The sequence below is a fragment of the Mercurialis annua genome, linkage group LG2 (assembly GCF_937616625.2).
Source record: "Mercurialis annua linkage group LG2, ddMerAnnu1.2, whole genome shotgun sequence".
NCBI classification, from domain to species: domain Eukaryota; kingdom Viridiplantae; phylum Streptophyta; class Magnoliopsida; order Malpighiales; family Euphorbiaceae; genus Mercurialis; species Mercurialis annua.
Window position 1 is genome coordinate 7,728,541 of NC_065571.1, and position 10,577 is coordinate 7,739,117.

Sequence of the window (10,577 nt, forward strand, 5' to 3'; positions counted from 1 at the left end):
AAAATAAAAAAATTGAATTTGCTAGATTTGCTAGGCCCAAGGAATGAAGAACCTCATCCAGTCCAAGTTCAATCAGCCTAGTCCAACAATGATTAGAAAACTTGAAGCCAAACCGTGACAGGGTCCAGCAGAGCACATACGGATATAGAACTTGGAGAAAATTACATATTTACCTAAAATAATAAAATATTTGTAAACTATACCTCAACAAGAAAAATCAACAAAAATACATCATGATTCTAACTTTGTGTTTGTACTCTCCTTGTCAAAAAAATTATAACAATACTCCGAATATAAAAAGTGCAACCTAACAAACCTCTCTCTCTCTCAACTGCTGCCTGACAACCCCCCTTTTTCTTTCTCTCTCTCTCTCTCTCTCTCTCTAAAGTGCAACCCAACAGCCCCTTTTTTTCTATTTCTCTGCACACGCAACTGTGCCTATTATGTCTAACAAAATTTGAACTTTCTTTCATTTTCAGTTTTTTTTTTATTTTTTTTTCTTAATTTTTTAAATTAACAACTGTGTAGATTATACAATAAATTTGACATTTTTTTCATTTCTTTAAATATTATCATTCTTCTAATAATTTTAAAATATATCCTACTAATTTAATATTAAATTTTATTAATACTAAATTTGAAAATATATATAAACTAAATAAAATAATTAAAATTTATTTATAATGAACATATAGTAATCATATACTATGATATTAATAAACTATTATTTTATTATTTATATAGTACTTTTTCATACTTTTTTCATATATTGTAGCATAAAATGCAGAAGTATATAGCATTTTAATAAAATAACAATGTCATAATATTATCATAATTTTATCATTATAATATTATAAATTTATCATCCTTTTATCAAAAATATTATTATAGATATTATTTTCATAATATTTTCATAATATACTTTAACGTAAATATCATCAAAACCTTATTATAATTTTATTATAAAAAAATATTTTACGTATTTTATCATATTATTATCATGACTTTATCATAATATTATCAATAATTTTATCGTAATTTTTCCATAACCTTTCTCGTTATTTTATGCATAAACAATTTTACATAATTTTTACGTAATGTATGGAAAATTAGATAACATTATCATAACATCATCATAACATTATCATAACATACTTTATCATAATATTACCATAATGTACTTTATCGCAATATTATCATAACGTACTTTATCATAATATTATCATAATGTACTTTATCGTAATATTATCATATTATTATCAAAATATTATCATAATATTATCATAACCTACTTTATCATAATATTATCATATTGTACTTTATCATAATATTATCATAACGTAATTTATCATAATATTATCATAACGTACTTTATCATAATATTATCATAACGTACTTTATCATAACCTTATCATAATATTATCTTAACGCACTTTATCATAATATTATTATAATGTATTTTTTCATGACATTATCAATAATATTATCATTAACCTTATCATAATTTGTGCATAACCTTTCTCATTATTTTTGCATACATTATTTTACATAATTTATGGAGAATTTGATAAATTTATCATAATATTATTATAATCTTTATATATTATAACATTATTATAATATTATCATAACCTTAACATAACATTATCACGATATTATCATAACATAATATATTATCATTATATTATCATAACCTTATCATAATTTTATCATTGATTTTACTAAAATTGTTTTTATATAATTCATATTGGATAAAGTAATATTATCGTAGTTTTATTATAATATTATCATAATATTTTTTTGGTGTTGAACTATTATAAATTATCTCATTCAATTTATACAAAAATTAAATAATATTTTTATAATTTTTACATCTAGGCTTATGATAATCATTCATTAATGTCAACAAAAACAAAAAGTAGATGAACACTACAACTACAAACTGAATAACCTAAACTTAATACCCAGGTCAAAGAATTGCATTATAGTGACGGGGCTTTTTCATCCATCTGCAACAATTCAAAATTAAATATAAAAGGAGAATGGATAGGAAGGGACAACTTATGCTTAACTTGGCTGGATTGTGAATTTAAATTAAAACCTAAAACTATAATCATAATTCAACAAATGAAATTACAGTCTAAAACCTCCAGTAGCATCTCAAAACATCATTTCTACAATTAATCTTCCTCCTTTTCTTGTTTTCATAAATCCCAATGAAATCGTGCACCTTGAGAGACCGTGATAAGGAGAAGGACAACATTTATAACGGAGTTGCTCGGCGCATGTTTGTAGGTCCCAGCAACCGATTCCGCTGTCGATTGAGGATGATGCAATAATTAAATCTTCTTCCATTGGAGTAGCGGTGGAGGTACGGCGGAGAAGCGGCATATTTGTATCGCAGGCGGCAGTTTCAGCGGCAGATTTGTGTCGTCACCACCTCCTATTCCGTTTTGCTTCACCTTTTCATCTTCACCTTCTCAATTCCTTTAGCAGCTTCCGCATCGTCATTATTGTCCATCCTCCGATTTCCGTTTCACTGCCACCGCGTTCCACCGCCGTCGCCTCCTGCTCAAAAGACTGAACAAATCAAAACCTGTGATTATTGTTTGAGATAAATAGAGAAATTATGGAAAAGGAAAAGAGAGGAGTAAAAATTATAATCACAGAGTATTTGTTTCAAATTAAGAAAGTAAATAAATAAATAAAAAGAAATGTTAGAGTAAAAATATAAGAGTGAAAAAACAGAGAGTATTTTATTTATCTTTTTATGTGTGAGGTAAATTTTACAAATATTTTAAAAATTAGAGTACTTTTCCTAATTTTCTCTAGAACTTGATCCATCAACTAATGGACAGTCTAAGCCCATACATCTTAAATCAAAAAATTAAACATTTTTCTATTGGTTTCTCTTAAAGGAATTTATTAAAAATGTTATAAAAATAAAAGTATTATAAACATACAAGAAGTCAAAATTTTATTTTTGTTCACATTAAGATATAAGAAAATCAAAAGTTTAGGCAGTACACTTTTATATTTTTGAAAATTAAACTAGTTATATTTATCTATTTAATTTTGTAAAATTATTTAGTAAATAATAATGGATGTATAAATCTTTCACAAGTATATTGATAGTTTTATAAAATTTTCGATCATAGTTAGAATATAAGCTAATAAATATTAGAAAATCTAGCTAGTAAAGATTAGGGTCGTAAACGAACTGAGCTGCTCGCAAGAAGCTCGGTGTCCGGGTCGATAAGAGCTTAGTTCTTGTTCGTTCATATTCTAAACGAACCGAATTCGAACTTGATTTTATGTTCGTTAATATAAACGAGCCGAATATGAATATAGCGGCGTTCGACTCATTTACGTTCACGAACAACTCGATTAGTAATTCGTGAACAAGCTCGTTTAGTACATATCGACTCGTTCGCGAGCTTGTTTAGTACTTATCAAATTCGTTCGCTTAACGGTTAAACGAACGAATACGAACTGAATATGAACACTATAAAATTCAAGCGAACCGAACATGAACACTCAGTTTAAAACTCGACTGAATATGAACCAAACATGAACACTTTATTCGCTAAACGAGCCGAATATAAACATTTCAAAGCTCAACTCGGTTCATTTTTATTAACTACACAAATTAACTTTTGCATATCAACATCAAATACAATTAGAAGAATAGAGAAAATGGAGGAAATGACGGTACCCACCAAGAATAGCCAATCCAAAGGAAGTCAGCATCAAATCAATATCATGCAGCTGCCATTTATACATCTAATCTAATCTCCACATGCAATCTTACCTATCAGTCTCTCAATCTGCTGCTCCTTTTATCCAATATCAACTTGCTTCTCTATTGTACAACACAAAAACAATCAACTTGTAAGAGATTGATTGTGGTTTTATTACAAAACCCGAGTCAAACCGAATCAAAAATGACCGATTCGACTTATTTATTATAATTTATTTTAAGTTTGATTATCTTTTTGAATCTAAACTTTTGTAATTTTTAATTTATTACAATCACTTTTTTTAAAATTTTTTACAATTATATGAATTTTAAAAGTTTCTGTAACTGTATTTAAAGTTTTAAAATTTATTTTTAAATCAAATTTTTATATCTTTTATCAATCGCGAACTAATTTTAAAAATATTGTCTTACTTCTAAAAATAATTATTATAAAAATTTGGTCGTAAAAAGTTTAAATTTAAAAAATGAAATTTAAAGTCCGAAACATAATTACACCCTCAAAGATGAAGATAAAGTGAAAAATTTAGAGAAAAGGGAGAGCAAAATTTTAGAGAGATAATCCTAAGTCCCCCGTGCTTTGAATATATAGAAAAATAAATTTATACATTTAAAAAATTGATCAAATGTATTAATTTAATTATATATAAAATAGGTGTTGCAGAAAAGAAAGAAGCTATAATGGCTAATAAATAAGAATTGAGTCTAAAGACCCAACAACACATATATGCAAGTACTAAATAAAGACCAAACAGAGTTCTATGTGTACCCACCTAAATTATCAGATAAATATCTCTGTCTGTAATGTATAATATATAACTAGCTTTAACCCGTGCGTTGCACGACATTTATTTAATATTTTTATTAATTTTTAAAAGAATAGAATTGTTGAAATTTTGTTTCTATCTTTTATTTAGATAGTTTTTTATTTATAATTAAATTGATAGATAACTAATACTTCTTTAATTTTATTGCAAATATTTATGTGGCATTTTAAAAAAATTAATATATAGTTCAATAAGTGTCGGGATTTGTTAAATTATTTTTAAAAGATTATAAATTAATATTTCAATTTAAAAAGTTTGATTATGTATTTAATAAATATTATCAGGTCCGATTTTTCAAGATACAAATTTAATTTTAATTTTTATAATCTTTTTTTAAAAAAATTGACTAATAATGCTTTTTGTATTTTTTTGTTTGGATAATTTTTTATTTTTAATATTTGTTTTATACATTTTTAATGTTAGTATTATTAATGAAATAAAAAAATTACAAATAATGAGACTGTAAAAAATTAGCTCAAAAAAATACTTTGGCATTGCTATCTTTAAGAGAGAGAAAATTAAACTAAAATTAATATTTTAGATATTTTCTTAAAAAAGATACTATAGTGTAAAGAAATATTAATGATTGATTTACATTTAGCTTATCTGTTATTTGAGCATAAAATGCAATTAAAATGCATTTATTTCATGTATTTTAACCTTTAAAGAAAGAAAATGGAAGGTTAACTCTCGAATTAAAACACTTAATATTTATAAAAAATTAACATTCATATTAATTACTATCATTTACAAGGAATTAGTAAAGTTATTCAAAAATGACAATTGCAAAATATATTATTAAAAAATTAGAGTGTCAATGATTATAAATTAATATTTATATAAATATTACATTTGTATCATGAATAAAGAATTAATAGTGTAAGTTGTTTATGTTGAATGTACCCTCAAGATTTTAAAAAAATTCAGTTATGCCATTTAATCACCAATCGGTTTTTGTCCTTATGAACTTCGTGCTTGTAGTAATTTTAATATGATTTGCTAATTTCTTGAGCACTACTTCTGTTTATATTGAGTTTAGTGTTCATTAGTTATATATTATTTGAGCTAGTGATAATGTCATGCTTTTCAAAATGTTTTGCTATAAAAATAACAAATTGCATTTCATAAATATGGAAATAGAGTAAAGTGATAAATTTAAAATACCATAACAGGTTAAACACATTTAATCTAGAATAAAATACCACATTTAATCAAGATTTGTTACAAGTTATAAAATGTCTATCTTCCTCTATATCAATTCAATGTCCTCTATTGCTTGTTTGCCAAATTTTATCTCATATGCATATGATGCTTTTATTTTGAAATTTAATTCTCCATTTCCAAAAATTTGCTTCTTCTTCGGAATGAAGAGTATCATTTTATTTGATACTAAAATTAAAAAAGTTTAATTTATTATTAAATTTTTCTTTTCAATACCACTTATTGAATATCATATAATTATGTTAACAAAATCAAATAAGATAAAGTTATTAATTTTATCAAATTAAATCAACAAATCAATGCATGTATCAAATTTGACCAATTTTACCATAGCAAATAAAAAGAAATAATATAAAGTAACAATTTAAAAGTAAAAGATATATGTTACCAAATTAGATTAGAAAATAAATTAATACTTGAAATTCACTAATCCATACCAAGTTAAAATGTAAATTGTTTACAAACAAACATTACCAAATTTGACACCAAATTAGGTTAGGAAATTAATTAATACTTTAAATTCACTAATTTTCCCCTACATTACCAAATTTGACCAATCTTGCTATACAAAATAAATAATTTAAAGGTAAAGCATGTTACAAAATTAGTTTAGAAAATTAATTAATAATTTAAATTCAGTAATTTTTTCATACCAATTTAAAAAAGAAATTGTTTAGTAACTTAAAAAAACGTTACCAAATTTGAGCAAATCAATTGATATATTAAATCCCAAATGTTACCATATAAATCAAAAACAATATATAATTTTTTTTTTGAAAAAAACAACACCAAATTAGATTAACATATCAATTTAATTTTATTATGCTAACTATAAAAAAGTAATAATTTATAAAAAAAAATATAAAAGAGAAGGAATTTGGTAGTGCCGGACGTCTTTGTTTTCCCCACCTTGGCGAATCGCATCCCCGCACAACGACATTCTTTTTGCGTCCCTTATGAAAATGCCAAATATCAACTAAAAAAAACATTACATCGTACTATATTAATTTAAAAGAAGTGGTGTAGAAATGTCAAGAAACAAATATGAGAATGATTATAAGAACGTCAAATGTGAAGTAAAGAAATAAATTAGAACAAAAAGATCAAAAAATTAAAATTTTAAAGATGAAAGTTGGTAATAAAACCTATTTGTTTTACTGTCAATAGCAAGGCCTTTTAATCTCTACATACAAATTATTAGTTAGAGCATAACATTTGAATAATAGAACAAATAAAAAAAGATTAGAACAACTCAAAAACTATAAACAAAACTTTACAATGAATAAGAGAAAACAATAAAAAAAATTACCTGAGCATTATGTAGCTCTCCATTGAAAAAGAGTAAAAATAAGAGTATTTATAATGGTGATCTAAGAGAGTATAAAAAGTCTTTTTTTTAGAAAAATATGAAAATGTGTGATAAACTTTGTAATTGTCTTATAAATAATGAGCATTTAATTTTGTAACGGATTATAAATTTTGATAATTACTCCTTTGTTAGTGTTAAACATAATTTATTGGCTATTCATTCTAAAATCTTTCCATTTAAAACATAGACCACTAAAATATTCTAACGTTTTTTTTATTAGCAGTTGTATACATTTGTTGTTATCTTAGTAAATGTTGACTTATTATACTAAACCTCTTTCATTACCCAGTGTTTTTATTAATGACACATAATTCTATTATTTTTTTACCATAATAAGATCAATAAAGTCCAAAGAATGGTGGTTACCATATCTTTTATGGAATGTTTAATGTCAAAACCTTTTTCATTAATTTTATTTATTTATAATTTAAATTATCTTTTAAATATGTCATTTTTTTCTTATCCTTTGCTGTAAAATTTAAAACTATCGTAATATCATAATTATCAGTAGATTAAATGTATATTTTATCTACTTTTGTGAATATTAATTGTCAAAATTAATAATAGTTATATATTCCAATTAGATATAAAATTAAAATATAGCTTTGTGTTGAGAATATCGAAAATGTGATGATAAAGAGAAAAAAAATTCAATTTTGAATTAATTATAATAATAATATTTTAAATGAAGAGAAAAATAGTTTATTCTATTTTTATGAACTTATTCAATCCTACGACTCAAATTAACTAACATTTAAAATTATTTAAATATTTTATTAGTATATTTATAAACAAATATATTAGTGATTTTTTTTTAGTTAGTATCTAGTAACACTCATAGGGACATTAATTAGAGAATTAATGATCTAAAATTATTAAAAAAAGGAAATATGGGAGAATTAGTATATGAATGCCATTTGACATTTAAAAGGAAAAAGAAAATATATTAGAATAAATGAGGGAATGCCACTTGTCAATCCGTGGGAAAAAACGTCCTGCTTTATATATATATAGTAGAAGTAGATATGATTATTTGTATATAAAATTTTGACCTTGAGCGTTTTTGCGATTTAAGCATATTTTTTAAAATTTGACATAAAAAAATCACAATTTTTTATTTTTTGACACTGTATAGCCCCAATGACCTATTTGATGTCATTTAGTCATTCAAAATGGCAAAAGTGATATTGATTTTTGCGGAAAAATGCCTAAAACAGTAATAGACTATCAGATAAAAAAATTGAAAAAATTACAATATGAAGTACTGTGTTAATTTTGATCGATGTATTTAAATTGCAAAAAAAAAACACAAATAATTTTTTTTAATACTAATATTCCTATATTATAATGTGCAAATTGGTACAATCATCAATAATGGTCTCAAATAATAGAGTTAAAAGTTATAGGCCCCTCCATTGCAGCAGAGGTGTTACTTCATCTCCAACAAAAACATGGCTTTGGGTCAACATGTCATTTTGGTCCACACCCACTAGTACTGCTACTCTACTCAATATGGTGGTTTATTAATTAAATTCAATTTATTATGATATGATTTTGTCCTATTTTAGAAGTACCTTTTAAGCCATGTTTGGTTCATGGAATAGGTGCGGATTGGAATAGTTATTCCGTATAAAATGACAATTCTTTACTTTGGTTCATAAAATAGGTATTTCAAAGAATTGCTATTCTGTGATTTTATGGAATAAAGACTCCTCTCAAAAACTGAAAAATGGCTATTCTATTTCTTATAGAATGCTATTCTATTTCATATTATTTCATTTCATGAATCAAACATGACCTTAATTTTATATACATTATAAGGAGGTATAAGTTTACTATATTCTTATTTTCATTCTTATCAATTGTTACCTTTAAATTCTATTTTTAAACCAAAGTTTTATTCAATAACTAGTTCTTTATAAATTGTTTTCGACATAAAGATAAAAAAAATCAGATTTAAGTTAAAACGTTACTTAAATTATAAAGTTGACTTCTTAAGTAGAATGAAGTGAGTATTATTTGAACGAATATTTAAAAAGTCGGACGGATTTGATGAGGAAAATAATCCTTATGTAAGGATTTGATTGCTTAATTTTGACTTAATTTGACCTATCCGGCATAATTTAAATTGTCAAATAAATAACTCTGTTTTTCAGTTAAAAATTACAGTGGAATAGTTTATTTTAAAATATTTATCATATCAACCAGTTCAATCAATATAACTAGCTGCATCATTTAAAAGTGACTGTCTAATTCGATTTTTTAAAATACCAATTTATGCTCATCATAAAAAATTTAAGATCCACATATTATTTTCTTTTTGATTGTGTTTACAACATGCATTATATGTTTCCTTGAGAAAGTAAAAAATCATTAGGTGAAAACATGTGAATAGCAGTTAAGAAAATTCATGGCAGTTGGTTTCTTTTATGTTTTTTTCATTTAATATGGTTGAGTAATTATTACTTCTTTTTATCATTCATTAATTCAAGTTTAACATATGATAAGTTTTTAATTTAGCTCAGGTTTAGACGTATACATATTTAAAGATCAGTTAATAGTACTGTTTAGCTACTTCTGATGGGTTAAAATATTGAGTATTAAAATAGATAGGTCACTTTGACAGAAGTTCTTTAATTTTTTTTTCTTAAACCAAATTTTTAATTGTTTTCCTTAATTGTTATTAAAATCTTTTGACAATGACTTATGGTATTTTAAAAGTTGAGATGTTTAATTAGTACTCTATGAAAAATTCTTTCCTATACTCGAATTTATATCATTGATCTTCTTTTGGTGGACTCCATAATTCAAAGAAAAACAAATTCTTATGGAAGATATCCATGAAAAAATTGGTTTTAAAAGGTATAACGGTGTCAAAAAATTATTTTTTTCTTGATTTTATAAATTTATTTAAATTGTTTTGAAATTTATACTTTTATTGTAATTCTATCCAATTTTTTCAGTGAACTTACTTGTGCCAATTTTTTAGTTCAGTCCAATATCGATCTTTTTTCTCATTTCAAGTTTGAATTTTTTTTTTCACCACTAAAAAATAGAGAATTAATTATTAGATTTACTATCATTCATGTTTTTTATTAGGAGTTAATTTTTGCAATTCTGAAAAACAAAATTTACTAATTAAAAAACTATTATGTAAAATATAGACAATTAAATTAACTGAAAAGCAAATTAAATAAAATTACAACAAATTATTAAATTAGGATAAATTTATAGATTTTAAAAACTTTAAATTTATAAGTTACCGAAAATTTTGAATTTCTGCCACTGTTAATCCTCAAACAGAATCATAAATGGTGTAGCAAATTATAATCATATTGTAGTAAACACTACTCCAGTCATTTTTTTCATACTCTGCTACTGTAATGTATGTTTAATGTTTGAG